This window comes from Lissotriton helveticus, chromosome 8, assembly GCF_964261635.1.
Source record: "Lissotriton helveticus chromosome 8, aLisHel1.1, whole genome shotgun sequence".
NCBI lineage: Eukaryota > Metazoa > Chordata > Amphibia > Caudata > Salamandridae > Lissotriton > Lissotriton helveticus.
The window spans coordinates 1540124744-1540150631 of NC_136069.1; the positions used below are offsets into that span (position 1 = coordinate 1540124744).

Consider the following 25888-nt stretch of genomic DNA (forward strand, 5'->3'; position numbering starts at 1 on the left):
ACACCTGTGAAATGAAATGCTTTCATATGTGATCTTCTGTGTTTATTGTCCTGTGCAAAAAGTTGCACCTTGTGTTTGAAGGTTGAAATTATTTCAAGCTTGCATGGACACAGAAATTTCTGAGTGACTTTTATACATTTCTTAGGACTCTTCACTGTCAGGATGGCTGAGTGGTCTAAGGCGCTGTGTTTAGGCCGCAGTCTCCTCTGGAGGCGTGGGTTCGAATCCCACTTCTGAAATGACTTTTGGAGATATAATCTTCTTCATCAGGATAACATCTGATGGAAGTTGCTTCTGTTCGTCTTCACCTGGGACTTTATTCTGTCCTCGTCTAGTCAAGAGAGCTTGGGTTTCTCATATATTTCTGTTGTACAAAGTCTTGCTGATAAAGTGCAATCCTTACCAAATGAGCTTATGACCCATGTAAGAGCTCATCTAGAAGAGTCATTCTCTTGTATTCCCTGGCCAGACAGGACATACACATTTGGAAGAATGCCAAGCACCTGGTAGACAACTGGACTCCAGCACACTTACAGCAATTTCCTCAGGGCAGTGATCAGGGGCTACTTAGATTTGCGAATTCCACCCTATGTTGTGACATTGAGATCCCTTGTTGAATTTGCTTTAGTCAGCCAAGATGTGGCTATTGACTCAATTTCAAAGCAGCTTTTGGCCGTTCAAGTGGCTGGTGAATAGCACTTTCTCTTTGTACTCATTAAAGGTCTAAAGAGTTCTTCATAGGTACTGCTCTGTATGGATTGTTCAAAGATCTGTTGGAAATGCTTATAATGGGATAAATAAATTGAGGGCATGCCTTTTCGGTACCCCACTTGCATGGCTGTCTGGCTTGTGGAAGATGCTGCAAATGCAAGTCAGGATGGCCGAGTGGTCTAAGGCGCTGCGTTCAGGTCGCAGTCTCTTCTGGAGGCGTGGGTTCAAATCCCACTTCTGACAAACCTGTGTTTAATCTTCTTTTTTCTTGAGGGAGAAATTCAGATCATTTCCCTCACATGGGCTTATATGGTTGTCTTTTTGGAAAAGTGCAGTGAGTTTTTTTCTTGCTATAGCCACTTATGGCCTAAGATGTGTGTTTTTTTTGTTCACACTATCTTTCTCACTATGTAGATGGACAAGCAACATGTGGTCAGGATGGCCGAGTGGTCTAAGGCGCTGCGTTAAGGCTGCAGTCTCTCCTCGAGGCGTGGGTTCGAACCCACTTCTGACAAAACTTTAAGTCCATTTCGTCTCTGCGTTCCTTCAGAATCTAAGCTAAAAATTGTCAGTGCATAAAATATCTGAATAAGTACCAAACTTCAGTTTCAACTGCAAATGAATTCGCCCAATTCTGTCTTCAAGCTCTTATAATATTCTTCTAGCACTAGTGGTGTTTTATGTGTTTTTTGGGGGGTGCCTAAAAAATCCCTTTTATTGAAGAAATGGCTTACATTCAGTCTTGTGATATTTTTGGTTTCCAATAAGTAGATTTTTAATTTTATGTAACCTCATTTTCTAATGATCCATTCAAGAGATGTTTCCACTATGAAATGAAGAGCAAGGGGAAAGAGCACAAATGATAGAGCGAGTGAGTGAGATGGGGTGTTGAGGAAGGAGAGAATGAAACAAAGACAGAGTGAGTGAACGGCAGGTAGGCATAGAAGAGGAGACTAGAAGTGAAAGTGACTTGCTTTTCCCTGCTCTTGACCTCCCACCCATCTCAAACCAATCACAAACATACCCTCTATGCAACGTTGGTATGCAGAACTTCACTCCTCAGCCAGTGAGGGTGAGTCCCAAGCCAGGGGCTAGAGAGCAAAAGAATGGATGTGCTCAGAAGTTCCTTGCTAGGGACAGTTGATCTGAAACAAGGCCTGCTCTCTTGTTTCCAGCAAGGATCTAGAAATTCTGCATGAATGTGCAAGGCGCATTGACAGCATAAATTTGCATAAACTGCCCCACCTTCTGCCTTCCTACTTCCTGAGCAGTAGTTGTTTGTGTATAGAGAGAAAGGTCGCAGGCAAGGTAATTTTGTGAGTAGGATACAGAACCCTAAATAGCTGGTGAGAGGTATAAGTTATTCTAAAAGCATAAAAACAGTACACCTGTGAAATGAAATGCTTTCATATGTGATCTTCTGTGTTTATTGTCCTGTGCAAAAAGTTGCACCTTGTGTTTGAAGGTTGAAATTATTTCAAGCTTGCATGGACGCAGAAATTTCTGAGTGACTTTTATACATTTCTTAGGACTCTTCACTGTCAGGATGGCCGAGTGGTCTAAGGCGCTGCGTTTAGGCTGCAATCTCCTCTGGAGGCGTGGGTTCGAATCCCACTTCTGAAATGACTTTTGGAGATATAATCTTCTACATCAGGATAACATCTGATGGAAGTTGCATCTGTTCGTCTTCACCAGGGACGTTATTCCGTCCTCGTCTAGTCAAGAGAGCTTGGGTTTCTCATATATTTCTGTTGTACAAAGTCTTGCTGATAAAGTGCAATCCTTACCAAATGAGCTTAGGACCCATGTAAGAGCTCATCTAGAAGAGTCATGCTCTTGTATTCCCTGGCCAGACAGGCCATGCAAATTTGGAAGAATGCCAAGCACCTGGTAGACAGCTGTACTCCAGCACACTTACAGCAATGTCCTCAGGGCTGTGATCAGGGGCTGCTTAGATTTGCGTATTCCACCCTATGTTGTGACATTGAGCTCCCTTGTTGAATTTGCTTTAGTCAGCCAAGATGTGGCTGTTGACTCAATTTCAAAGCAGCTTTGCGCCGTTCAAGTGGCTGGTGAATAGCACTTTCTCTTTGTACGCTTTAAAGGTCTAAAGAGTTCTTCATAGGTACTGCTCTGTATGGATTGTTCAAAGATCTGTTGGAAATGCTTATAATGGGATAAATAAATTGAGGGCATGCCTTTTCGGTACCAAACTTGCATGGCTGTCTGGCTTGTGGAAGGTGCTACAAATGCAAGTCAGGATGGCCGAGTGGTCTAAGGCGCTGCGTTTAGGTCGCAGTCTCTTCTGGAGGCGTGGGTTCAAATCCCACTTCTGACAAACCTGTGTTTAATCTTCTTTTTTCTTGAGGGAGCAAATCAGATCATTTCCCTCACATGGGCTTATATGGTTGTCTTTTTGGAAAAGTGCAGTGAGTTTTTTTCTTGCTATAGCCACTCATGGCCTAAGATGTGTGTTTTTTTTGTTCACACTATCTTTTTCACTATGTAGATGAACAAGCAACATGTGGTCAGGATGGCCGAGTGGTCTAAGGCGCTGCGCTAAGGCCGCAGTCTCTCCTGGAGGCGTGGGTTCGAATCCCACTTCTGACAAAACTTTATGTCCATTTTGTCTCTGCGTTCCTTCAGATTCTCAGCTAAAAATTGGCAGTGCATATAATATCTGAATAAGTACCAAACTTCAGTTTCAACTGCAAATGAATTTGCCCAATTCTGTCTTCAAGCTCTTATAATATTCTTCTAGCACTAGTGGTGTTTTATGTGTTTTTTGGGGGGTGCCTAAAAAATCCCTTTTATTGAAGAAATGGCTTACATTCAGTCTTGTGATATTTTTGGTTTCCAATAAGTAGATTTTTAATTTTATGTAACCTCATTTTCTAATGATCCATTCAAGAGATTTTTCCACTATGAAATGAAGAGCAAGGGGAAAAAGCACAAATGATAGAGCGAGTGAGTGAGATGGGGTGTTGAGGAAGGAGAGAATGAAACAAAGACAGAGTGAGTGAACAGCAGGTAGGCATAGAAGAGGAGACTAGAAGTGAAAGTGACTTGCTTTTCCCTGCTCTTGACCTCCCACCCATCTCAAACCAATCACAAACATACCTTCTATGCAACGTTGGTATGCAGAACTTCACTCCTCAGCCAGTGAGGGTGAGTCCTAAGCCAGGGGCTAGAGAGCAAAAGAATGGATGTGCTCAGACGTTCCTTGCTAGGGACAGTTGATCTGAAACAAGGCCTGCTCTCTTGTTTCCAGCAAGGATCTAGAAATTCTGCATGAATGTGCAAGGCACATTGCCAGCATAAATTTGCATAAACTGCCCCACCTTCTGCCTTCCTACTTCCTGAGCAGTAGTTGTTTGTGTATAGAGAGAAAGGTCCCAGGCAAGGTAATTTTGTGAGTAGGATACAGAACCCTAAATAGCTGGTGAGAGGTATAAGTTATTCTAAAAGCATAAAAACAGTACACCTGTGAAATGAAATGCTTTCATATGTGATCTTCTGTGTTTATTGTCCTGTGCAAAAAGTTGCACCTTGTGTTTGAAGGTTGAAATTATTTCAAGCTTGCATGGACGCAGAAATTTCTGAGTGACTTTTATACATTTCTTAGGACTCTTCACTGTCAGGATGGCCGAGTGGTCTAAGGTGCTGTGTTTAGGCCGCAGTCTCCTCTGGAGGCGTGGGTTCGAATCCCACTTCTGAAATGACTTTTGGAGATATAATCTTCTTCATCAGGATAACATCTGATGGAATTTGCTTCTGTTCGTCTTCACCTGGGACGTTATTCTGTCCTCGTCTAGTCAAGAGAGCTTGAGTTTCTCATATATTTCTGTTGTACAAAGTCTTGCTGATAAAGTGCAATCCTTACCAAATGAGCTTATGACCCATGTAAGAGCTCATCTAGAAGAGTCATTCTCTTGTATTCCCTGGCCAGACAGGCCATACACATTTGGAAGAATGCCAAGCACCTGGTAGACAACTGGACTCCAGCACACTTACAGCAATTTCCTCAGGGCAGTGATCAGGGGCTACTTAGATTTGCGAATTCCACCCTATGTTGTGACATTGAGATCCCTTGTTGAATTTGCTTTAGTCAGCCAAGATGTGGCTATTGACTCAATTTCAAAGCAGCTTTGGGCCGTTCAAGTGGCTGGTGAATAGCACTTTCTCTTTGTACTCATTAAAGGTCTAAAGAGTTCTTCATAGGTACTGCTCTGTATGGATTGTTCAAAGATCTGTTGGAAATGCTTATAATGGGATAAATAAATTGAGGGCATGCCTTTTCGGTACCCCACTTGCATGGCTGTCTGGCTTGTGGAAGATGCTGCAAATGCAAGTCAGGATGGCCGAGTGGTCTAAGGCGCTGCGTTCAGGTCGCAGTCTCTTCTGGAGGCGTGGGTTCAAATCCCACTTCTGACAAACCTGTGTTTAATCTTCTTTTTTCTTGAGGGAGAAAATCAGATCATTTCCCTCACATGGGCTTATATGGTTGTCTTTTTGGAAAAGTGCAGTGAGTTTTTTTCTTGCTATAGCCACTCATGGCCTAAGATGTGTGTTTTTTTTGTTCACACTATCTTTCTCACTATGTAGATGAACAAGCAACGTGTGGTCAGGATGGCCGAGTGGTCTAAGGTGCTGCGTTAAGGCCGCAGTCTCTCCTGGAGGCGTGGGTTCGAATACCACTTCTGACGAAACTTTAAGTCCATTTTGTCTCTGCGTTCCTTCAGAATCTCAGCTAAAAATTGGCAGTGCATATAATATCTGAATAAGTACCAAACTTCAGTTTCAACTGCAAATGAATTCGCCCAATTCTGTCTTCAAGCTCGTATAATATTCTTCTAGCACTAGTGGTGTTTTATGTGTTTTTTGGGGGGTGCCTAAAAAATCCCTTTTATTGAAGAAATGGCTTACATTCAGTCTTGTGATATTTTTGGTTTCCAATAAGTAGATTTTTAATTTTATGTAACCTCATTTTCTAATGATCCATTCAAGAGATGTTTCCACTATGAAATGAAGAGCAAGGGGAAAGAGCACAAATGATAGAGCCAGTGAGTGAGATGGGGTGTTGAGGAAGGAGAGAATGAAACAAAGACAGAGTGAGTGAACGGCAGGTAGGCATAGAAGAGGAGACTAGAAGTGAAGGTGACTTGCTTTTCCCTGCTCTTGACCTCCCACCCATCTCAAACCAATCACAAACATACCTTCTATGCAACGTTGGTATGCAGAACTTCACTCCTCAGCCAGTGAGGGTGAGTCCCAAGCCAGGGGCTAGAGAGCAAAAGAATGGATGTGCTCAGACGTTCCTTGCTAGGACAGTTGATCTGAAACAAGGCCTGCTCTCTTGTTTCCAGCAAGGATCTAGAAATTCTGCATGAATCTGCAAGGCACATTGACAGCATAAATTTGCATAAACTGCCCCTCCTTCTGCCTTCCTACTTCCTGAGCAGTAGTTGTTTGTGTATAAAGAGAGAGGTCGCAGGCAAGGTAATTTTGTGAGTAGGATACAGAACCCTAAATAGCTGGTGAGAGGTATAAGTTATTCTAAAAGCATAAAAACAGTACACCTGTGAAATGAAATGCTTTCATATGTGATCTTCTGTGTTTATTGTCCCGTGCAAAAAGTTGCACCTTGTGTTTGAAGGTTGAAATTATTTCAAGCTTGCATGGACGCAGAAATTTCTGAGTGACTTTTATACATTTCTTAAGACTCTCCACTGTCAGGATGGCCGAGTGGTCTAAGGCGCTGTGTTTAGGCCGCAGTCTCCTCTGGAGGCGTGGGTTCGAATCCCACTTCTGAAATGACTTTTGGAGATATAATCTTCTTCATCAGGATAACATCTGATGGAAGTTGCATCTGTTCGTCTTCACCTGGGACGTTATTCCGTCCTCGTCTAGTCAAGAGAGCTTGGGTTTCTCATATATTTCTGTTGTACAAAGTCTTGCTGATAAAGTGCAATCCTTACCAAATGAGCTTAGGACCCATGTAAGAGCTCATCTAGAAGAGTCACGCTCTTGTATTCCCTGGCCAGACAGGCCATGCAAATTTGGAAGAATGCCAAGCACCTGGTAGACAGCTGTACTCCAGCACACTTACAGCAATGTCCTCAGGGCTGTGATCAGGGGCTGCTTAGATTTGCGTATTCCACCCTATTTTGTGACATTGAGCTCCCTTGTTGAATTTGCTTTAGTCAGCCAAGATGTGGCTGTTGACTCAATTTCAAATCAGCTTTGGGCCGTTCAAGTGGCTGGTGAATAGCACTTTCTCTTTGTACGCTTTAAAGGTCTAAAGAGTTCTTCATAGGTACTGCTCTGTATGGATTGTTCAAAGATCTGTTGGAAATGCTTATAATGGGATAAATAAATTGAGGGCATGCCTTTTCGGTACCAAACTTGCATGGCTGTCTGGCTTGTGGAAGGTGCTGCAAATGCAAGTCAGGATGGCTGAGTGGTCTAAGGCGCTGCGTTCAGGATGCAGTCTCTTCTGGAGGCGTGGGTTCAAATCCCACTTCTGCCAAACCTGTGTTTAATCTTCTATTTTCTTGAGGGAGAAAATCAGATCATTTCCCTCACATGGGCTTATATGGTTGTCTTTTTGGAAAAGTGCAGTGAGTTTTTTTCTTGCTATAGCCACTTATGGCCTAAGATGTGTGTTTTTTTTGTTCACACTATCTTTCTCACTATGTAGATGGACAAGCAACATGTGGTCAGGATGGCCGAGTGGTCTAAGGTGCTGCGTTAAGGCCGCAGTCTCTCCTGGAGGCGTGGGTTCGAATCCCACTTCTGACAAACCTTTAAGTCCATTTTGTCTCTGCGTTCCTTCAGAATCTCAGCTAAAAATTGGCAGTGCATATAATATCTGAATAAGTACCAAACTTCAGTTTCAACTGCAAATGAATTTGCCCAATTCTGTCTTCAAGCTCGTATAATATTCTTCTAGCACTAGTGGTGTTTTATGTGTTTTTTGGGGGGTGCCTAAAAAATCCCTTTTATTGAAGAAATGGCTTACATTCAGTCTTGTGATATTTTTGGTTTCCAATAAGTAGATTTTTAATTTTATGTAACCTCATTTTCTAATGATCCATTCAAGAGATGTTTCCACTATGAAATGAAGAGCAAGGGGAAAGAGCACAAATGATAGAGCCAGTGAGTGAGATGGGGTGTTGAGGAAGGAGAGAATGAAACAAAGACAGAGTGAGTGAACGGCAGGTAGGCATAGAAGAGGAGACTAGAAGTGAAGGTGACTTGCTTTTCCCTGCTCTTGACCTCCCACCCATCTCAAACCAATCACAAACATACCTTCTATGCAACGTTGGTATGCAGAACTTCACTCCTCAGCCAGTGAGGGTGAGTCCCAAGCCAGGGGCTAGAGAGCAAAAGAATGGATGTGCTCAGACGTTCCTTGCTAGGGACAGTTGATCTGAAACAAGGCCTGCTCTCTTGTTTCCAGCAAGGATCTAGAAATTCTGCATGAATCTGCAAGGCACATTGACAGCATAAATTTGCATAAACTGCCCCACCTTCTGCCTTCCTACTTCCTGAGCAGTAGTTGTTTGTGTATAAAGAGAGAAGTCGCAGGCAAGATAATTTTGTGAGTAGGATACAGAACCCTAAATAGCTGGTGAGAGGTATAAGTTATTCTAAAAGCATAAAAACAGTACACCTGTGAAATGAAATGCTTTCATATGTGATCTTCTGTGTTTATTGTCCTGTGCAAAAAGTTGCACCTTGTGTTTGAAGGTTGAAATTATTTCAAGCTTGCATGGACGCAGAAATTTCTGAGTGACTTTTATACATTTCTTAGGACTCTTCACTGTCAGGATGGCCGAGTGGTCTAAGGCGCTGCGTTTAGGCTGCAATCTCCTCTGGAGGCGTGGGTTCGAATCCCACTTCTGAAATGACTTTTGGAGATATAATCTTCTACATCAGGATAACATCTGATGGAAGTTGCATCTGTTCGTCTTCACCAGGGACGTTATTCCGTCCTCGTCTAGTCAAGAGAGCTTGGGTTTCTCATATATTTCTGTTGTACAAAGTCTTGCTGATAAAGTGCAATCCTTACCAAATGAGCTTAGGACCCATGTAAGAGCTCATCTAGAAGAGTCATGCTCTTGTATTCCCTGGCCAGACAGGCCATGCAAATTTGGAAGAATGCCAAGCACCTGGTAGACAGCTGTACTCCAGCACACTTACAGCAATGTCCTCAGGGCTGTGATCAGGGGCTGCTTAGATTTGCGTATTCCACCCTATGTTGTGACATTGAGCTCCCTTGTTGAATTTGCTTTAGTCAGCCAAGATGTGGCTGTTGACTCAATTTCAAAGCAGCTTTGGGCCGTTCAAGTGGCTGGTGAATAGCACTTTCTCTTTGTACGCTTTAAAGGTCTAAAGAGTTCTTCATAGGTACTGCTCTGTATGGATTGTACAAAGATCTGTTGGAAATGATTATAATGGGATAAATAAATTGAGGGCATGCCTTTTCGGTACCAAACTTGCATGGCTGTCTGGCTTGTGGAAGGTGCTGCAAATGCAAGTCAGGATGGCCAAGTTGTCTAAGGCTCTGCGTTCAGGTCGCAGTCTCTTCTGGAGGCGTGGGTTCAAATCCCACTTCTGACAAACCTGTGTTTAATCTTCTTTTTTCTTGAGGGAGAAAATCAGATCATTTCCCTCACATGGGCTTATATGGTTGTCTTTTTGGAAAAGTGCAGTGAGTTTTTTTCTTGCTATAGCCACTTATGGCCTAAGATGTGTGTTTTTTTTGTTCACACTATCTTTCTCACTATGTAGATGGACAAGCAACATGTGGTCAGGATGGCCGAGTGGTCTAAGGCGCTGCGTTAAGGCCGCAGTCTCTCCTGGAGGCGTGGGTTCGAATCCCACTTCTGACAAAACTTTAAGTCCATTTTGTCTCTGCGTTCCTTCAGAATCTCAGCTAAAAATTGGCAGTGCATATAATATCTGAATAAGTACCAAACTTCAGTTTCAACTGCAAATGAATTTGCCCAATTCTGTCTTCAAGCTCTTATAATATTCTTCTAGCACTAGTGTTGTTTTATGTGTTTTTTGGGGGGTGCCTAAAAAATCCCTTTTATTGAAGAAATGGCTTACATTCAGACTTGTGATATTTTTGGTTTCCAATAAGTAGATTTTTAATTTTATGTAACCTCATTTTCTAATGATCCATTCAAGAGATGTTTCCACTATGAAATGAAGAGCAAGGGGAAAGAGCACAAATGATAGAGCGAGTGAGTGAGATGGGGTGTTGAGGAAGGAGAGAATGAAACAAAGACAGAGTGAGTGAACGGCAGGTAGGCATAGAAGAGGAGACTAGAAGTGAAAGTGACTTGCTTTTCCCTGCTCTTGACCTCCCACCCATCTCAAACCAATCACAAACATACCTTCTATGCAACGTTGGTATGCAGAACTTCACTCCTCAGCCAGTGAGGGTGAGTCCCAAGCCAGGGGCTAGAGAGCAAAAGAATGGATGTGCTCAGACGTTCCTTGCTAGGGACAGTTGATCTGAAACAAGGCCTGCTCTCTTGTTTCCAGCAAGGATCTAGAAATTCTGCATGAATGTGCAAGGCACATTGCCAGCATAAATTTGCATAAACTGCCCCACCTTCTGCCTTCCTACTTCCTGAGCAGTAGTTGTTTGTGTATAGAGAGAAAGGTCGCAGGCAAGGTAATTTTGTGAGTAGGATACAGAACCCTAAATAGCTGGTGAGAGGTATAAGTTATTCTAAAAGCATAAAAACAGTACACCTGTGAAATGAAATGCTTTCATATGTGATCTTCTGTGTTTATTGTCCTGTGCAAAAAGTTGCACCTTGTGTTTGAAGATTGAAATTATTTCAAGCTTGCATGGACGCAGAAATTTCTGAGTGACTTTTATACATTTCTTAGGACTCTTCACTGTCAGGATGGCCGAGTGGTCTAAGGCGCTGTGTTTAGGCTGCAGTCTCCTCTGGAGGCGTGGGTTCGAATCCCACTTCTGAAATGACTTTTGGAGATATAATCTTCTTCATCAGGATAACATCTGATGGAAGTTGCATCTGTTCGTCTTCACCTGGGAAGTTATTCCATCCTCGTCTAGTCAAGAGAGCTTGGGTTTCTCATATATTTCTGTTGTACAAAGTCTTGCTGATAAAGTGCAATCCTTACCAAATGAGCTTAGGACCCATGTAAGAGCTCATCTAGAAGAGTCATGCTCTTGTATTCCCTGGCCAGACAGGCCATGCAAATTTGGAAGAATGCCAAGCACCTGGTAGACAGCTGTACTCCAGCACACTTACAGCAATGTCCTCAGGGCTGTGATCAGGGGCTGCTTAGATTTGCGTATTCCACCCTATGTTGTGACATTGAGCTCCCTTGTTGAATTTGCTTTAGTCAGCCAAGATGTGGCTGTTGACTTAATTTCAAAGTAGCTTTGGGCCGTTCAAGTGGCTGGTGAATAGCACTTTCTCTTTGTACGCTTTAAAGGTCTAAAGAGTTCTTCATAGGTACTGCTCTGTATGGATTGTTCAAAGATCTGTTGGAAATGCTTATAATGGGATAAATAAATTGAGGGCATGCCTTTCGGTACCCCACTTGCATGGCTGTCTGGCTTGTGGAAGGTGCTGCAAATGCAAGTCAGGATGGCCGAGTGGTCTAAGGCGCTGCGCTCAGTTCGCAGTCTTTTCTGGAGGCGTGGGTTCAAATCCTACTTCTGACAAACCTGTGTTTAATCTTCTTTTTTCTTGAGGGAGAAAATCAGATCATTTCCCTCACATGGGCTTATATGGTTGTCTTTTTGGAAAAGTGCAGTGAGTTTTTTTCTTGCTATAGCCACTTATGGCCTAAGATGTGTGTTTTTTTTGTTCACACTATCTTTCTCACTATGTAGATGGACAAGCAACATGTGGTCAGGATGGCCGAGTGGTCTAAGGTGCTGCGTTAAGGCCGCAGTCTCTCCTGGAGGCGTGGGTTCGAATCCCACTTCTGACAAAACTTTAAGTCCATTTTGTCTCTGCGTTCCTTCAGAATCTCAGCTAAAAATTGTCAGTGCATAAAATATCTGAATAAGTACCAAACTTCAGTTTCAACTGCAAATGAATTTGCCCAATTCTGTCTTCAAGCTCTTATAATATTCTTCTAGCTCTAGTGGTGTTTTATGTGTTTTTTGGGGGGTGCCTAAAAAATCCCTTTTATTGAAGAAATGGCTTACATTCAGTCTTGTGATATTTTTGGTTTCCAATAAGTAGATTTTTAATTTTATGTAACCTCATTTTCTAATGATCCATTCAAGAGATTTTTCCACTATGAAATGAAGAGCAAGGGGAAAAAGCACAAATGATAGAGCGAGTGAGTGAGATGGGGTGTTGAGGAAGGAGAGAATGAAACAAAGACAGAGTGAGTGAACGGCAGGTAGGCATAGAAGAGGAGACTAGAAGTGAAAGTGACTTGCTTTTCCCTGCTCTTGACCTCCCACCCATCTCAAACCAATCACAAACATACCTTCTATGCAACGTTGGTATGCAGAACTTCACTCCTCAGCCAGTGAGGGTGAGTCCTAAGCCAGGGGCTAGAGAGCAAAAGAATGGATGTGCTCAGACGTTCCTTGCTAGGGACAGTTGATCTGAAACAAGGCCTGCTCTCTTGTTTCCAGCAAGGATCTAGAAATTCTGCATGAATGTGCAAGGCACATTGCCAGCATAAATTTGCATAAACTGCCCCACCTTCTGCCTTCCTACTTCCTGAGCAGTAGTTGTTTGTGTATAGAGAGAAAGGTCCCAGGCAAGGTAATTTTGTGAGTAGGATACAGAACCCTAAATAGCTGGTGAGAGGTATAAGTTATTCTAAAAGCATAAAAACAGTACACCTGTGAAATGAAATGCTTTCATATGTGATCTTCTGTGTTTATTGTCCTGTGCAAAAAGTTGCACCTTGTGTTTGAAGGTTGAAATTATTTCAAGCTTGCATGGACGCAGAAATTTCTGAGTGACTTTTATACATTTCTTAGGACTCTTCACTGTCAGGATGGCCGAGTGGTCTAAGGTGCTGTGTTTAGGCTGCAGTTTCCTCTGGAGGCGTGGGTTCGAATCCCACTTCTGAAATGACTTTTGGAGATATAATCTTCTTCATCAGGATAACATCTGATGGAATTTGCTTCTGTTCGTCTTCACCTGGGACGTTATTCTGTCCTCGTCTAGTCAAGAGAGCTTGAGTTTCTCATATATTTCTGTTGTACAAAGTCTTGCTGATAAAGTGCAATCCTTACCAAATGAGCTTATGACCCATGTAAGAGCTCATCTAGAAGAGTCATTCTCTTGTATTCCCTGGCCAGACAGGCCATACACATTTGGAAGAATGCCAAGCACCTGGTAGACAACTGGACTCCAGCACACTTACAGCAATTTCCTCAGGGCAGTGATCAGGGGCTACTTAGATTTGCGAATTCCACCCTATGTTGTGACATTGAGATCCCTTGTTGAATTTGCTTTAGTCAGCCAAGATGTGGCTATTGACTCAATTTCAAAGCAGCTTTGGGCCGTTCAAGTGGCTGGTGAATAGCACTTTCTCTTTGTACTCATTAAAGGTCTAAAGAGTTCTTCATAGGTACTGCTCTGTATGGATTGTTCAAAGATCTGTTGGAAATGCTTATAATGGGATAAATAAATTGAGGGCATGCCTTTTCGGTACCAAACTTGCATGGCTGTCTGGCTTGTGGAAGGTGCTGCAAATGCAAGTCAGGATGGCTGAGTGGTCTAAGGCGCTGCGTTCAGGATGCAGTCTCTTCTGGAGGCGTGGGTTCAAATCCCACTTCTGACAAACCTGTGTTTAATCTTCTTTTTTCTTGAGGGAGAAAATCAGATCATTTCCCTCACATGGGCTTATATGGTTGTCTTTTTGGAAAAGTGCAGTGAGTTTTTTTCTTGCTATAGCCACTTATGGCCTAAGATGTGTGTTTTTTTTGTTCACACTATCTTTCTCACTATGTAGATGGACAAGCAACATGTGGTCAGGATGGCCGAGTGGTCTAAGGTGCTGCGTTAAGGCCGCAGTCTCTCCTGGAGGCGTGGGTTCGAATCCCACTTCTGACAAAACTTTAAGTCCATTTTGTCTCTGCGTTCCTTCAGAATCTCAGCTAAAAATTGGCAGTGCATATAATATCTGAATAAGTACCAAACTTCAGTTTCAACTGCAAATGAATTTGCCCAATTCTGTCTTCAAGCTCGTATAATATTCTTCTAGCACTAGTGGTGTTTTATGTGTTTTTTGGGGGGTGCCTAAAAAATCCCTTTTATTGAAGAAATGGCTTACATTCAGTCTTGTGATATTTTTGGTTTCCAATAAGTAGATTTTTAATTTTATGTAACCTCATTTTCTAATGATCCATTCAAGAGATGTTTCCACTATGAAATGAAGAGCAAGGGGAAAGAGCACAAATGATAGAGCCAGTGAGTGAGATGGGGTGTTGAGGAAGGAGAGAATGAAACAAAGACAGAGTGAGTGAACGGCAGGTAGGCATAGAAGAGGAGACTAGAAGTGAAGGTGACTTGCTTTTCCCTGCTCTTGACCTCCCACCCATCTCAAACCAATCACAAACATACCTTCTATGCAACGTTGGTATGCAGAACTTCACTCCTCAGCCAGTGAGGGTGAGTCCCAAGCCAGGGGCTAGAGAGCAAAAGAATGGATGTGCTCAGACGTTCCTTGCTAGGGACAGTTGATCTGAAACAAGGCCTGCTCTCTTGTTTCCAGCAAGGATCTAGAAATTCTGCATGAATCTGCAAGGCACATTGACAGCATAAATTTGCATAAACTGCCCCACCTTCTGCCTTCCTACTTCCTGAGCAGTAGTTGTTTGTGTATAAAGAGAGAAGTCGCAGGCAAGATAATTTTGTGAGTAGGATACAGAACCCTAAATAGCTGGTGAGAGGTATAAGTTATTCTAAAAGCATAAAAACAGTACACCTGTGAAATGAAATGCTTTCATATGTGATCTTCTGTGTTTATTGTCCTGTGCAAAAAGTTGCACCTTGTGTTTGAAGGTTGAAATTATTTCAAGCTTGCATGGACGCAGAAATTTCTGAGTGACTTTTATACATTTCTTAGGACTCTTCACTGTCAGGATGGCCGAGTGGTCTAAGGCGCTGCGTTTAGGCTGCAATCTCCTCTGGAGGCGTGGGTTCGAATCCCACTTCTGAAATGACTTTTGGAGATATAATCTTCTACATCAGGATAACATCTGATGGAAGTTGCATCTGTTCGTCTTCACCAGGGACGTTATTCCGTCCTCGTCTAGTCAAGAGAGCTTGGGTTTCTCATATATTTCTGTTGTACAAAGTCTTGCTGATAAAGTGCAATCCTTACCAAATGAGCTTAGGACCCATGTAAGAGCTCATCTAGAAGAGTCATGCTCTTGTATTCCCTGGCCAGACAGGCCATGCAAATTTGGAAGAATGCCAAGCACCTGGTAGACAGCTGTACTCCAGCACACTTACAGCAATGTCCTCAGGGCTGTGATCAGGGGCTGCTTAGATTTGCGTATTCCACCCTATGTTGTGACATTGAGCTCCCTTGTTGAATTTGCTTTAGTCAGCCAAGATGTGGCTGTTGACTCAATTTCAAAGCAGCTTTGGGCCGTTCAAGTGGCTGGTGAATAGCACTTTCTCTTTGTACGCTTTAAAGGTCTAAAGAGTTCTTCATAGGTACTGCTCTGTATGGATTGTACAAAGATCTGTTGGAAATGATTATAATGGGATAAATAAATTGAGGGCATGCCTTTTCGGTACCAAACTTGCATGGCTGTCTGGCTTGTGGAAGGTGCTGCAAATGCAAGTCAGGATGGCCAAGTTGTCTAAGGCTCTGCGTTCAGGTCGCAGTCTCTTCTGGAGGCGTGGGTTCAAATCCCACTTCTGACAAACCTGTGTTTAATCTTCTTTTTTCTTGAGGGAGAAAATCAGATCATTTCCCTCACATGGGCTTATATGGTTGTCTTTTTGGAAAAGTGCAGTGAGTTTTTTTCTTGCTATAGCCACTTATGGCCTAAGATGTGTGTTTTTTTTGTTCACACTATCTTTCTCACTATGTAGATGGACAAGCAACATGTGGTCAGGATGGCTGAGTGGTCTAAGGCGCTGCGTTAAGGCCGCAGTCTCTCCTGGAGGCGTGGGTTCGAATCCCACTTCTGACAAAACTTTAAGTCCATTTTGTCTCTGCGTTCCTTCAGAATCTCAGCTAAAAATTGGCAGTGCATATAATATCTGAATAAGTACCAAACTTCAGTTTCAACTGCAAATGAATTTGCCCAATTCTGTCTTCAAGCTCTTATAATATTCTTCTAGCACTAGTGGTGTTTTATGTGTTTTTTGGCGGGTGCCTAAAAAATCCCTTTTATTGAAGAAATGGCTTACATTCAGACTTGTGATATTTTTGGTTTCCAATAAGTAGATTTTTAATTTTATGTAACCTCATTTTCTAATGATCCATTCAAGAGATGTTTCCACTATGAAATGAAGAGCAAGGGGAAAGAGCACAAATGATAGAGCGAGTGAGTGAGATGGGGTGTTGAGGAAGGAGAGAATGAAACAAAGACAGAGTGAGTGAACGGCAGGTAGGCATAGAAGAGGAGACTAGAAGTGAAAGTGACTTGCTTTTCCCTGCTCTTGACCTCCCACCCATCTCAAACCAATCACAAACATACCTTCTATGCAACGTTGGTATGCAGAACTTCACTCCTCAGCCAGTGAGGGTGAGTCCCAAGCCAGGGGCTAGAGAGCAAAAGAATGGATGTGCTCAGACGTTCCTTGCTAGGGACAGTTGATCTGAAACAAGGCCTGCTCTCTTGTTTCCAGCAAGGATCTAGAAATTCTGCATGAATGTGCAAGGCACATTGCCAGCATAAATTTGCATAAACTGCCCCACCTTCTGCCTTCCTACTTCCTGAGCAGTAGTTGTTTGTGTATAGAGAGAAAGGTCGCAGGCAAGGTAATTTTGTGAGTAGGATACAGAACCCTAAATAGCTGGTGAGAGGTATAAGTTATTCTAAAAGCATAAAAACAGTACACCTGTGAAATGAAATGCTTTCATATGTGATCTTCTGTGTTTATTGTCCTGTGCAAAAAGTTGCACCTTGTGTTTGAAGGTTGAAATTATTTCAAGCTTGCATGGACGCAGAAATTTCTGAGTGACTTTTATACATTTCTTAGGACTCTTCACTGTCAGGATGGCAGAGTGGTCTAAGGCGCTGTGTTTAGGCTGCAGTCTCCTCTGGAGGCGTGGGTTCGAATCCCACTTCTGAAATGACTTTTGGAGATATAATCTTCTTCATCAGGATAACATCTGATGGAAGTTGCATCTGTTCGTCTTCACCTGGGAAGTTATTCCATCCTCGTCTAGTCAAGAGAGCTTGGGTTTCTCATATATTTCTGTTGTACAAAGTCTTGCTGATAAAGTGCAATCCTTACCAAATGAGCTTAGGACCCATGTAAGAGCTCATCTAGAAGAGTCATGCTCTTGTATTCCCTGGCCAGACAGGCCATGCAAATTTGGAAGAATGCCAAGCACCTGGTAGACAGCTGTACTCCAGCACACTTACAGCAATGTCCTCAGGGCTGTGATCAGGGGCTGCTTAGATTTGCGTATTCCACCCTATGTTGGGACATTGAGCTCCCTTGTTGAATTTGCTTTAGTCAGCCAAGATGTGGCTGTTGACTTAATTTCAAAGTAGCTTTGGGCCGTTCAAGTGGCTGGTGAATAGCACTTTCTCTTTGTACGCTTTAAAGGTCTAAAGAGTTCTTCATAGGTACTGCTCTGTATGGATTGTTCAAAGATCTGTTGGAAATGCTTATAATGGGATAAATAAATTGAGGGCATGCCTTTCGGTACCCCACTTGCATGGCTGTCTGGCTTGTGGAAGGTGCTGCAAATGCAAGTCAGGATGGCCGAGTGGTCTAAGGCGCTGCGTTCAGGTCGCAGTCTTTTCTGGAGGCGTGGGTTCAAATCCTACTTCTGACAAACCTGTGTTTAATCTTCTTTTTTCTTGAGGGAGAAAATCAGATCATTTCCCTCACATGGGCTTATATGGTTGTCTTTTTGGAAAAGTGCAGTGAGTTTTTTTCTTGCTATAGCCACTTATGGCCTAAGATGTGTGTTTTTTTTGTTCACACTATCTTTCTCACTATGTAGATGTGGTCAGGATGGCCGAGTGGTCTAAGGTGCTGCGTTAAGGCCGCAGTCTCTCCTGGAGGCGTGGGTTCAAATCCCACTTCTGACAAAACTTTAAGTCCATTTTGTCTCTGCGTTCCTTCGGAATCTCAGCTAAAAATTGTCAGTGCATAAAATATCTGAATAAGTACCAAACTTCAGTTTCAACTGCAAATGAATTTGCCCAATTCTGTCTTCAAGCTCTTATAATATTCTTCTAGCTCTAGTGGTGTTTTATGTGTTTTTTGGGGGGTGCCTAAAAAATCCCTTTTATTGAAGAAATGGCTTACATTCAGTCTTGTGATATTTTTGGTTTCCAATAAGTAGATTTTTAATTTCATGTAACCTCATTTTCTAATGATCCATTCAAGAGATGTTTCCACTATGAAATGAAGAGCAAGGGGAAAGAGCACAAATGATAGAGCGAGTGAGTGAGATGGGGTGTTGAGGAAGGAGAGAATGAAACAAAGACAGAGTGAGTGAACGGCAGGTAGGCATAGAAGAGGAGACTAGAAGTGAAAGTGACTTGCTTTTCCCTGCTCTTGACCTCCCACCCATCTCAAACCAATCACAAACATACCTTCTATGCAACGTTGGTATGCAGAACTTCACTCCTCAGCCAGTGAGGGTGAGTCCCAAGCCAGGGGCTAGAAAGCAAAAGAATGGATGTGCTCAGACGTTCCTTGCTAGGGACAGTTGATCTGAAACAAGGCCTGCTCTCTTGTTTCCAGCAAGGATCTAGAAATTCTGCATGAATGTGCAAGGCACATTGACAGCATAAATTTGCATAAACTGCCCCACCTTCTGCCTTCCTACTTCCTGAGCAGTAGTTGTTTGTGTATAGAGAGAAAGGTCGCAGGCAAGGTAATTTTGTGAGTAGGATACAGAACCCTAAATAGCTGGTGAGAGGTATAAGTTATTCTAAAAGCATAAAAACAGTACACCTGTGAAATGAAATGCTTTCATATGTGATCTTCTGTGTTTATTGTCCTGTGCAAAAAGTTGCACCTTGTGTTTGAAGGTTGAAATTATTTCAAGCTTGCATGGACGCAGAAATTTCTGAGTGACTTTTATACATTTCTTAGGACTCTTCACTGTCAGGATGGCCGAGTGGTCTAAGGTGCTGTGTTTAGGCCGCAGTCTCCTCTGGAGGCGTGGGTTTGAATCCCACTTCTGAAATGACTTTTGGAGATATAATCTTCTTCATCAGGATAACATCTGATGGAATTTGCTTCTGTTCGTCTTCACCTGGGACGTTATTCTGTCCTCGTCTAGTCAAGAGAGCTTGAGTTTCTCATATATTTCTGTTGTACAAAGTCTTGCTGATAAAGTGCAATCCTTACCAAATGAGCTTATGACCCATGTAAGAGCTCATCTAGAAGAGTCATTCTCTTGTATTCCCTGGCCAGACATGCCATACACATTTGGAAGAATGCCAAGCACCTGGTAGACAACTGGACTCCAGCACACTTACAGCAATTTCCTCAGGGCAGTGATCAGGGGCTACTTAGATTTGCGAATTCCACCCTATGTTGTGACATTGAGATCCCTTGTTGAATTTGCTTTAGTCAGCCAAGATGTGGCTATTGACTCAATTTCAAAGCAGCTTTGGGCCGTTCAAGTGGCTGGTGAATAGCACTTTCTCTTTGTACTCATTAAAGGTCTAAAGAGTTCTTCATAGGTACTGCTCTATATGGATTGTTCAAAGATCTGTTGGAAATGCTTATAATGGGATAAATAAATTGAGGGCATGCCTTTTCGGTACCCCACTTGCATCGCTGTCTGGCTTGTGGAAGGTGCTGCAAATGCAAGTCAGGATGGCCGAGTGGTCTAAGGCGCTGCGTTCAGGTCGCAGTCTCTTCTGGAGGCGTGGGTTCAAATCCCACTTCTGACAAACCTGTGTTTAATCTTCTTTTTTCTTGAGGGAGAAAATCAGATCATTTCCCTCACATGGGCTTATATGGTTGTCTTTTTGGAAAAGTGCAGTGAGTTTTTTTCTTGCTATAGCCACTTATGGCCTAAGATGTGTGTTTTTTTTGTTCACACTATCTTTCTCACTATGTAGATGAACAAGCAACATGTGGTCAGGATGGCAGAGTGGTCTAAGGTGCTGCGTTAAGGCCGCAGTCTCTCCTGGAGGCGTGGGTTCGAATACCACTTCTGACAAAACTTTAAGTCCATTTTGTCTCTGCGTTCCTTCAGAATCTCAGCTAAAAATTGGCAGTGCATATAATATCTGAATAAGTACCAAACTTCAGTTTCAACTGCAAATGAATTCGCCCAATTCTGTCTTCAAGCTCGTATAATATTCTTCTAGCACTAGTGGTGTTTTATGTGTTTTTTGGGGGGTGCCTAAAAAATCCCTTTTATTGAAGAAATGGCTTACATTCAGTCTTGTGATATTTTTGGTTTCCAATAAGTAGATTTTTAATTTTATGTAACCTCATTTTCTAATGATCCATTCAAGAGATGTTTCCACTATGAAATGAAGAGCAAGGAGAAAGAGCACAAATGATAGAGCCAGTGAGTGAGATGGGGTGTTGAGGAAGGAGAGAATGAAACAAAGACAGAGTGAGTGAACGGCAGGTAGGCATAGAAGAGGAGACTAGAAGTGAAGGTGACTTGCTTTTCCCTGCTCTTGACCTCCCACCCATCTCAAACCAATCACAAACATACCTTCTATGCAACGTTGGTATGCAGAACTTCACTCCTCAGCCAGTGAGGGTGAGTCCCAAGCCAGGGGCTAGAGAGCAAAAGAATGGATGTGCTCAGACGTTCCTTGCTAGGACAGTTGATCTGAAACAAGGCCTGCTCTCTTGTTTCCAGCAAGGATCTAGAAATTCTGCATGAATCTGCAAGGCACATTGACAGCATAAATTTGCATAAACTGCCCCACCTTCTGCCTTCCTACTTCCTGAGCAGTAGTTGTTTGTGTATAAAGAGAGAGGTCGCAGGCAAGGTAATTTTGTGAGTAGGATACAGAACCCTAAATAGCTGGTGAGAGGTATAAGTTATTCTAAAAGCATAAAAACAGTACACCTGTGAAATGAAATGCTTTCATATGTGATCTTCTGTGTTTATTGTCCTGTGCAAAAAGTTGCACCTTGTGTTTGAAGGTTGAAATTATTTCAAGCTTGCATGGACGCAGAAATTTCTGAGTGACTTTTATACATTTCTTAAGACTCTCCACTGTCAGGATGGCCGAGTGGTCTAAGGCGCTGTGTTTAGGCCGCAGTCTCCTCTGGAGGCGTGGGTTCGAATCCCACTTCTGACATGACTTTTGGAGATATAATCTTCTTCATCAGGATAACATCTGATGGAATTTGCATCTGTTCGTCTTCACCTGGGACGTTATTCCGTCCTCGTCTAGTCAAGAGAGCTTGGGTTTCTCATATATTTCTGTTGTACAAAGTCTTGCTGATAAAGTGCAATCCTTACCAAATGAGCTTAGGACCCATGTAAGAGCTCATCTAGAAGAGTCATGCTCTTGTATTCCCTGGCCAGACAGGCCATGCAAATTTGGAAGAATGTCAAGCACCTGGTAGACAGCTGTACTCCAGCACACTTACAGCAATGTCCTCAGGGCTGTGATCAGGGGCTGCTTAGATTTGCGTATTCCACCCTATGTTGTGACATTGAGCTCCCTTGTTGAATTTGCTTTAGTCAGCCAAGATGTGGCTGTTGACTCAATTTTAAAGCAGCTTTGGGCCGTTCAAGTGGCTGGTGAATAGCACTTTCTCTTTGTACGCTTTAAAGGTCTAAAGAGTTCTTCATAGGTACTGCTCTGTATGGATTGTTCAAAGATCTGTTGGAAATGCTTATAATGGGATAAATAAATTGAGGGCATGCCTTTTCGGTACCAAACTTGCATGGCTGTCTGGCTTGTGGAAGGTGCTGCAAATGCAAGTTAGGATGGCCGAGTGGTCTAAGGCGCTGCGTTCAGGTCGCAGTCTCTTCTGGAGGCGTGCGTTCAAATCCCACTTCTGACAAACCTGTGTTTAATCTTCATTTTTCTTGAGGGAGAAAATCAGATCATTTCCCTCACATGGGCTTATATGGTTGTCTTTTTGGAAAAGTGCAGTGAGTTATTTTTCTTGCTATAGCCACTTATGGCCTAAGATGTGTGTTTTTTTGTTCACACTGTCTTTCTCACTATGTAGATGGACAAGCAACATGTGGTCAGGATGGCCGAGTGGTCTAAGGCGCTGTGTTAAGGCTGCAGTCTCTCCTGGAGGCGTGGGTTCGAATCCCACTTCTGACAAAACTTTAAGTCCATTTTGTCTCTGGGTTCCTTCAGAATCTCAGCTAAAAATTGGCAGTGCATACAATATCTGAATAAGTACCAAACTTCAGTTTCAACTGCAAATGAATTTGCCCAATTCTGTCTTCAAGCTCTTATAATATTCTTCTAGCACTAGTGGTGTTTTATGTGTTTTTCGGGGGGTGCCTAAAAAACTCCCTTTTATTGAAGAAATGGCTTACATTCAGTCTTGTGATATTTTTGGTTTCCAATAAGTAGATTTTTAATTTTATGTAACCTCATTTTCTAATGATCCATTCAAGAGATGTTTCCACTATGAAATGAAGAGCAAGGGGAAAGAGCACAAATGATAGAGCGAGTGAGTGAGATGGGGTGTTGAGGAAGGAGAGAATGAAACAAAGACAGAGTGAGTGAACGGCAAGTAGGCATAGAAGAGGAGACTAGAAGTGAAAGTGACTTGCTTTTCCCTGCTCTTGACCTCCCACCCATCTCAAACCAATCACAAACATACCTTCTATGCAACGTTGGTATGCAGAACGTCACTCCTCAGCCAGTGAGGGTGAGTCCCAAGCCAGGGGCTAGAGAGCAAAAGAATGGATGTGCTCAGACGTTCCTTGCTAGGGACAGTTGATCTGAAACAAGGCCTGCTCTCTTGTTTCCAGCAAGGATCTAGAAATTCTGCATGAATGTGCAAGGCACATTGCCAGCATAAATTTGCATAAACTGCCCCACCTTCTGCCTTCCTACTTCCTGAGCAGTAGTTGTTTGTGTATAGAGAGAAAGGTCGCAGGCAAGGTAATTTTGTGAGTAGGATACAGAACCCTAAATAGCTGGTGAGAGGTATAAGTTATTCTAAAAGCATAAAAACAGTACACCTGTGAAATGAAATGCTTTCATATGTGATCTTCTGTGTTTATTGTCCTGTGCAAAAAGTTGCACCTTGTGTTTGAAGGTTGAAATTATTTCAAGCTTGCATGGACGCAGAAATTTCAGAGTGACTTTTATACATTTCTTAGGACTCTTCACTGTCAGGATGGCCGAGTGGTCTAAGGCGCTGTGTTTAGGCCGCAGTCTCCTCTGGAGGCGTGGGTTCGAATCCCACTTCTGAAATGACTTTTGGAGATATAATCTTCTTCATCAGGATAACATCTGATGGAAGTTGCTTCTGTTCGTCTTCACCTGGGACGTTATTCTGTCCTCGTCTAGTCAAGAGAGCTTGGGTTTCTCATATATTTCTGTTGTACAAAGTCTTGCTGATAAAGTGCAATCCTTACCAAATGAGCTTATGACCCATGTAAGAGCTCATCTAGAAGAGTCATTCTCTTGTATTCCCTGGCCAGACAGGCCATACAAATTTGGAAGAATGCCAAGCACCTGGTAGACAGCTGGACTCCAGCACACTTACAGCAATTTCCTCAGGGCAGTGATCAGGGGCTGCTTAGATTTGCGTATTCCACCCTATGTTGTGACATTGAGCTCCCTTGTTGAATTTGCTTTAGTCAGCCAAGATGTGGCTGTTGACTCAATTTCAAAGCAGCTTTGCGCCGTTCAAGTGGCTGGTGAATAGCACTTTCTCTTTGTACGCTTTAAAGGTCTAAAGAGTTCTTCATAGGTACTGCTCTGTATGGATTGTTCGAAGATCTGTTGGAAATGCTTATAATGGGATAAATAAATTGAGGGCATGCCTTTTCGGTACCAAACTTGCATGGCTGTCTGGCTTGTGGAAGGTGCTGCAAATGCAAGTCAGGATGCCGAGTGGTCTAAGGCGCTGCGTTCAGGTCGCAGTCTCCTCTGGAGGCGTGGGTTCGAATCCCACTTCTGACATGACTTTTGGAGATATAATCTTCTTCATCAGGATAACATCTGATGGAAGTTGCATCTGTTCGTCTTCACCTGGGACGTTATTCCGTCCTCGTCTAGTCAAGAGAGCTTGGGGTTCTCATATATTTCTGTTGTACAAAGTCTTGCTGATAAAGTGCAATCCTTACCAAATGAGCTTAGGACCCATGTAAGAGCTCATCTAGAAGAGTCATGCTCTTGTATTCCCTGGCCAGACAGGCCATGCAAATTTGGAAGAATGCCAAGCACCTGGTAGACAGCTGTACTCCAGCACACATACAGCAATGTCCTCAGGGCTGTGATCAGGGGCTGCTTAGATTTGCGTATTCCACCCTATGTTGTGACATTGAGCTCCCTTGTTGAATTTGCTTTAGTCAGCCAAGATGTGGCTGTTGACTCAATTTCAAAGCAGCTTTGCGCCGTTCAAGTGGCTGGTGAATAGCACTTTCTCTTTGTACGCTTTAAAGGTCTAAAGAGTTCTTCATAGGTACTGCTCTGTATGGATTGTTCAAAGATCTGTTAGAAATGCTTATAATGGGATAAATAAATTGAGGGCATGCCTTTTCGGTACCCCACTTGCATGGCTGTCTGGCTTGTGGAAGGTGCTGCAAATGCAAGTCAGGATGGCCGAGTGGTCTAAGGCGCTGCGTTCAGGTCGCAGTCTCTTCTGGAGGCGTGGGTTCAAATCCCACTTCTGACAAACCTGTGTTTAATCTTCTTTTTTCTTGAGGGAGAAAATCAGATCATTTCCCTCACATGGGCTTATATGGTTGTCTTTTTGGAAAAGTGCAGTGAGGTTTTTTCTTGCTATAGCCACTTATGGCCTAAGATGTGTGTTTTTTTTGTTCACACTATCTTTCTCACTATGTAGATGGACAAGCAACATGTGGTCAGGATGGTCGAGTGGTCTAAGGCGCTGCGTTAAGGCCGCAGTCTCTCCTGGAGGCGTGGGTTCAAATCCCACTTCTGACAAAACTTTAAGTCCATTTTGTCTCTGCGTTCCTTCAGAATATCAGCTAAAAATTGGCAGTGCATATCATTTCTGAATAAGTACCAAACTTCAGTTTCAACTGCAAATGAATTTGCCCAATTCTGTCTTCAAGCTCTTATAATATTCTTCTAGCACTAGTGGTGTTTTATGTGTTTTTTGGGGGGTGCCTAAAAAATCCCTTTTATTGAAGAAATGGCTTACATTCAGTCTTGTGATATTTTTGGTTTCCAATTAGTAGATTTTTAATTTTATGTAACCTCATTTTCTAATGATCCATTCAAGAGATGTTTCCACTATGAAATGAAGAGCAAGGGGAAAGAGCACAAATGATAGAGCCAGTGAGTGAGATGGGGTGTTGAGGAAGGAGAGAATGAAACAAAGACAGAGTGAGTGAACGGCAGGTAGGCATAGAAGAGGAGACTAGAAGGGAAGGTGACTTGCTTTTCCCTGTTCTTGACCTCCCACCCATCTCAAACCAATCACAAACATACCTTCTATTCAACGTTGGTATGCAGAACTTCACTCCTCAGCCAGTGAGGGTGAGTCCCAAGCCAGGGGCTAGAGAGCAAAAGAATGGATGTGCTCAGACGTTCCTTGCTAGGGACAGTTGATCTGAAACAAGGCCTGCTCTCTTGTTTCCAGCAAGGAACTAGAAATTCTGCATGAATCTGCAAGGCACATTGACAGCATAAATTTGCATAAACTGCCCCACCTTCTGCCTTCCTACTTCCTGAGCAGTAGTTGTTTGTGTATAAAGAGAGAGGTCGCAGGCAAGGTAATTTTGTGAGTAGGATACAGAACCCTAAATAGCTGGTGAGAGGTATAAGTTATTCTAAAAGCATAAAAACAGTACACCTGTGAAATGAAATGCTTTCATATGTGATCTTCTG

At 42.8% G+C, this 25888-nt stretch overlaps 23 non-coding genes across 23 annotated transcripts; all 23 read left to right on the top strand.

The window, feature by feature from the left end:
- Nucleotides 1–156: 156 nt before the first annotated feature.
- TRNAL-UAG (transfer RNA leucine (anticodon UAG)) lies at nucleotides 157–239 on the top strand. Its single transcript has one exon. It is a non-coding gene; the product is annotated as a tRNA-Leu (tRNA).
- A 632-nt stretch (nucleotides 240–871) lies between these two features.
- TRNAL-CAG (transfer RNA leucine (anticodon CAG)) lies at nucleotides 872–954 on the top strand. Its single transcript has one exon. It is a non-coding gene; the product is annotated as a tRNA-Leu (tRNA).
- Nucleotides 955–2966: 2012 nt separating this feature from the next.
- TRNAL-UAG (transfer RNA leucine (anticodon UAG)) lies at nucleotides 2967–3049 on the top strand. Its single transcript has one exon. It is a non-coding gene; the product is annotated as a tRNA-Leu (tRNA).
- Nucleotides 3050–3238: 189 nt separating this feature from the next.
- Nucleotides 3239–3321, top strand: TRNAL-AAG (transfer RNA leucine (anticodon AAG)). The gene has a single exon. It is a non-coding gene; the product is annotated as a tRNA-Leu (tRNA).
- Nucleotides 3322–4347: 1026 nt separating this feature from the next.
- Nucleotides 4348–4430, top strand: TRNAL-UAG (transfer RNA leucine (anticodon UAG)). Its single transcript has one exon. It is a non-coding gene; the product is annotated as a tRNA-Leu (tRNA).
- A 632-nt stretch (nucleotides 4431–5062) lies between these two features.
- TRNAL-CAG (transfer RNA leucine (anticodon CAG)) lies at nucleotides 5063–5145 on the top strand. Its single transcript has one exon. It is a non-coding gene; the product is annotated as a tRNA-Leu (tRNA).
- Nucleotides 5146–6442: 1297 nt separating this feature from the next.
- TRNAL-UAG (transfer RNA leucine (anticodon UAG)) lies at nucleotides 6443–6525 on the top strand. Its single transcript has one exon. It is a non-coding gene; the product is annotated as a tRNA-Leu (tRNA).
- Nucleotides 6526–7429: 904 nt separating this feature from the next.
- Nucleotides 7430–7512, top strand: TRNAL-AAG (transfer RNA leucine (anticodon AAG)). Its single transcript has one exon. It is a non-coding gene; the product is annotated as a tRNA-Leu (tRNA).
- A 2013-nt stretch (nucleotides 7513–9525) lies between these two features.
- Nucleotides 9526–9608, top strand: TRNAL-AAG (transfer RNA leucine (anticodon AAG)). Its single transcript has one exon. It is a non-coding gene; the product is annotated as a tRNA-Leu (tRNA).
- Nucleotides 9609–10634: 1026 nt separating this feature from the next.
- TRNAL-UAG (transfer RNA leucine (anticodon UAG)) lies at nucleotides 10635–10717 on the top strand. Its single transcript has one exon. It is a non-coding gene; the product is annotated as a tRNA-Leu (tRNA).
- A 903-nt stretch (nucleotides 10718–11620) lies between these two features.
- Nucleotides 11621–11703, top strand: TRNAL-AAG (transfer RNA leucine (anticodon AAG)). The gene has a single exon. It is a non-coding gene; the product is annotated as a tRNA-Leu (tRNA).
- Nucleotides 11704–13444: 1741 nt separating this feature from the next.
- Nucleotides 13445–13527, top strand: TRNAL-CAG (transfer RNA leucine (anticodon CAG)). The gene has a single exon. It is a non-coding gene; the product is annotated as a tRNA-Leu (tRNA).
- A 189-nt stretch (nucleotides 13528–13716) lies between these two features.
- TRNAL-AAG (transfer RNA leucine (anticodon AAG)) lies at nucleotides 13717–13799 on the top strand. Its single transcript has one exon. It is a non-coding gene; the product is annotated as a tRNA-Leu (tRNA).
- Nucleotides 13800–15812: 2013 nt separating this feature from the next.
- On the top strand, nucleotides 15813–15895 carry TRNAL-AAG (transfer RNA leucine (anticodon AAG)). The gene has a single exon. It is a non-coding gene; the product is annotated as a tRNA-Leu (tRNA).
- A 1740-nt stretch (nucleotides 15896–17635) lies between these two features.
- Nucleotides 17636–17718, top strand: TRNAL-CAG (transfer RNA leucine (anticodon CAG)). The gene has a single exon. It is a non-coding gene; the product is annotated as a tRNA-Leu (tRNA).
- A 176-nt stretch (nucleotides 17719–17894) lies between these two features.
- Nucleotides 17895–17977, top strand: TRNAL-AAG (transfer RNA leucine (anticodon AAG)). Its single transcript has one exon. It is a non-coding gene; the product is annotated as a tRNA-Leu (tRNA).
- A 1741-nt stretch (nucleotides 17978–19718) lies between these two features.
- On the top strand, nucleotides 19719–19801 carry TRNAL-CAG (transfer RNA leucine (anticodon CAG)). The gene has a single exon. It is a non-coding gene; the product is annotated as a tRNA-Leu (tRNA).
- Nucleotides 19802–21098: 1297 nt separating this feature from the next.
- TRNAL-UAG (transfer RNA leucine (anticodon UAG)) lies at nucleotides 21099–21181 on the top strand. Its single transcript has one exon. It is a non-coding gene; the product is annotated as a tRNA-Leu (tRNA).
- A 904-nt stretch (nucleotides 21182–22085) lies between these two features.
- Nucleotides 22086–22168, top strand: TRNAL-AAG (transfer RNA leucine (anticodon AAG)). Its single transcript has one exon. It is a non-coding gene; the product is annotated as a tRNA-Leu (tRNA).
- Nucleotides 22169–23195: 1027 nt separating this feature from the next.
- On the top strand, nucleotides 23196–23278 carry TRNAL-UAG (transfer RNA leucine (anticodon UAG)). The gene has a single exon. It is a non-coding gene; the product is annotated as a tRNA-Leu (tRNA).
- Nucleotides 23279–23910: 632 nt separating this feature from the next.
- On the top strand, nucleotides 23911–23992 carry TRNAL-CAG (transfer RNA leucine (anticodon CAG)). The gene has a single exon. It is a non-coding gene; the product is annotated as a tRNA-Leu (tRNA).
- Nucleotides 23993–24624: 632 nt separating this feature from the next.
- TRNAL-CAG (transfer RNA leucine (anticodon CAG)) lies at nucleotides 24625–24707 on the top strand. Its single transcript has one exon. It is a non-coding gene; the product is annotated as a tRNA-Leu (tRNA).
- A 189-nt stretch (nucleotides 24708–24896) lies between these two features.
- Nucleotides 24897–24979, top strand: TRNAL-AAG (transfer RNA leucine (anticodon AAG)). Its single transcript has one exon. It is a non-coding gene; the product is annotated as a tRNA-Leu (tRNA).
- Nucleotides 24980–25888: the final 909 nt, after the last annotated feature.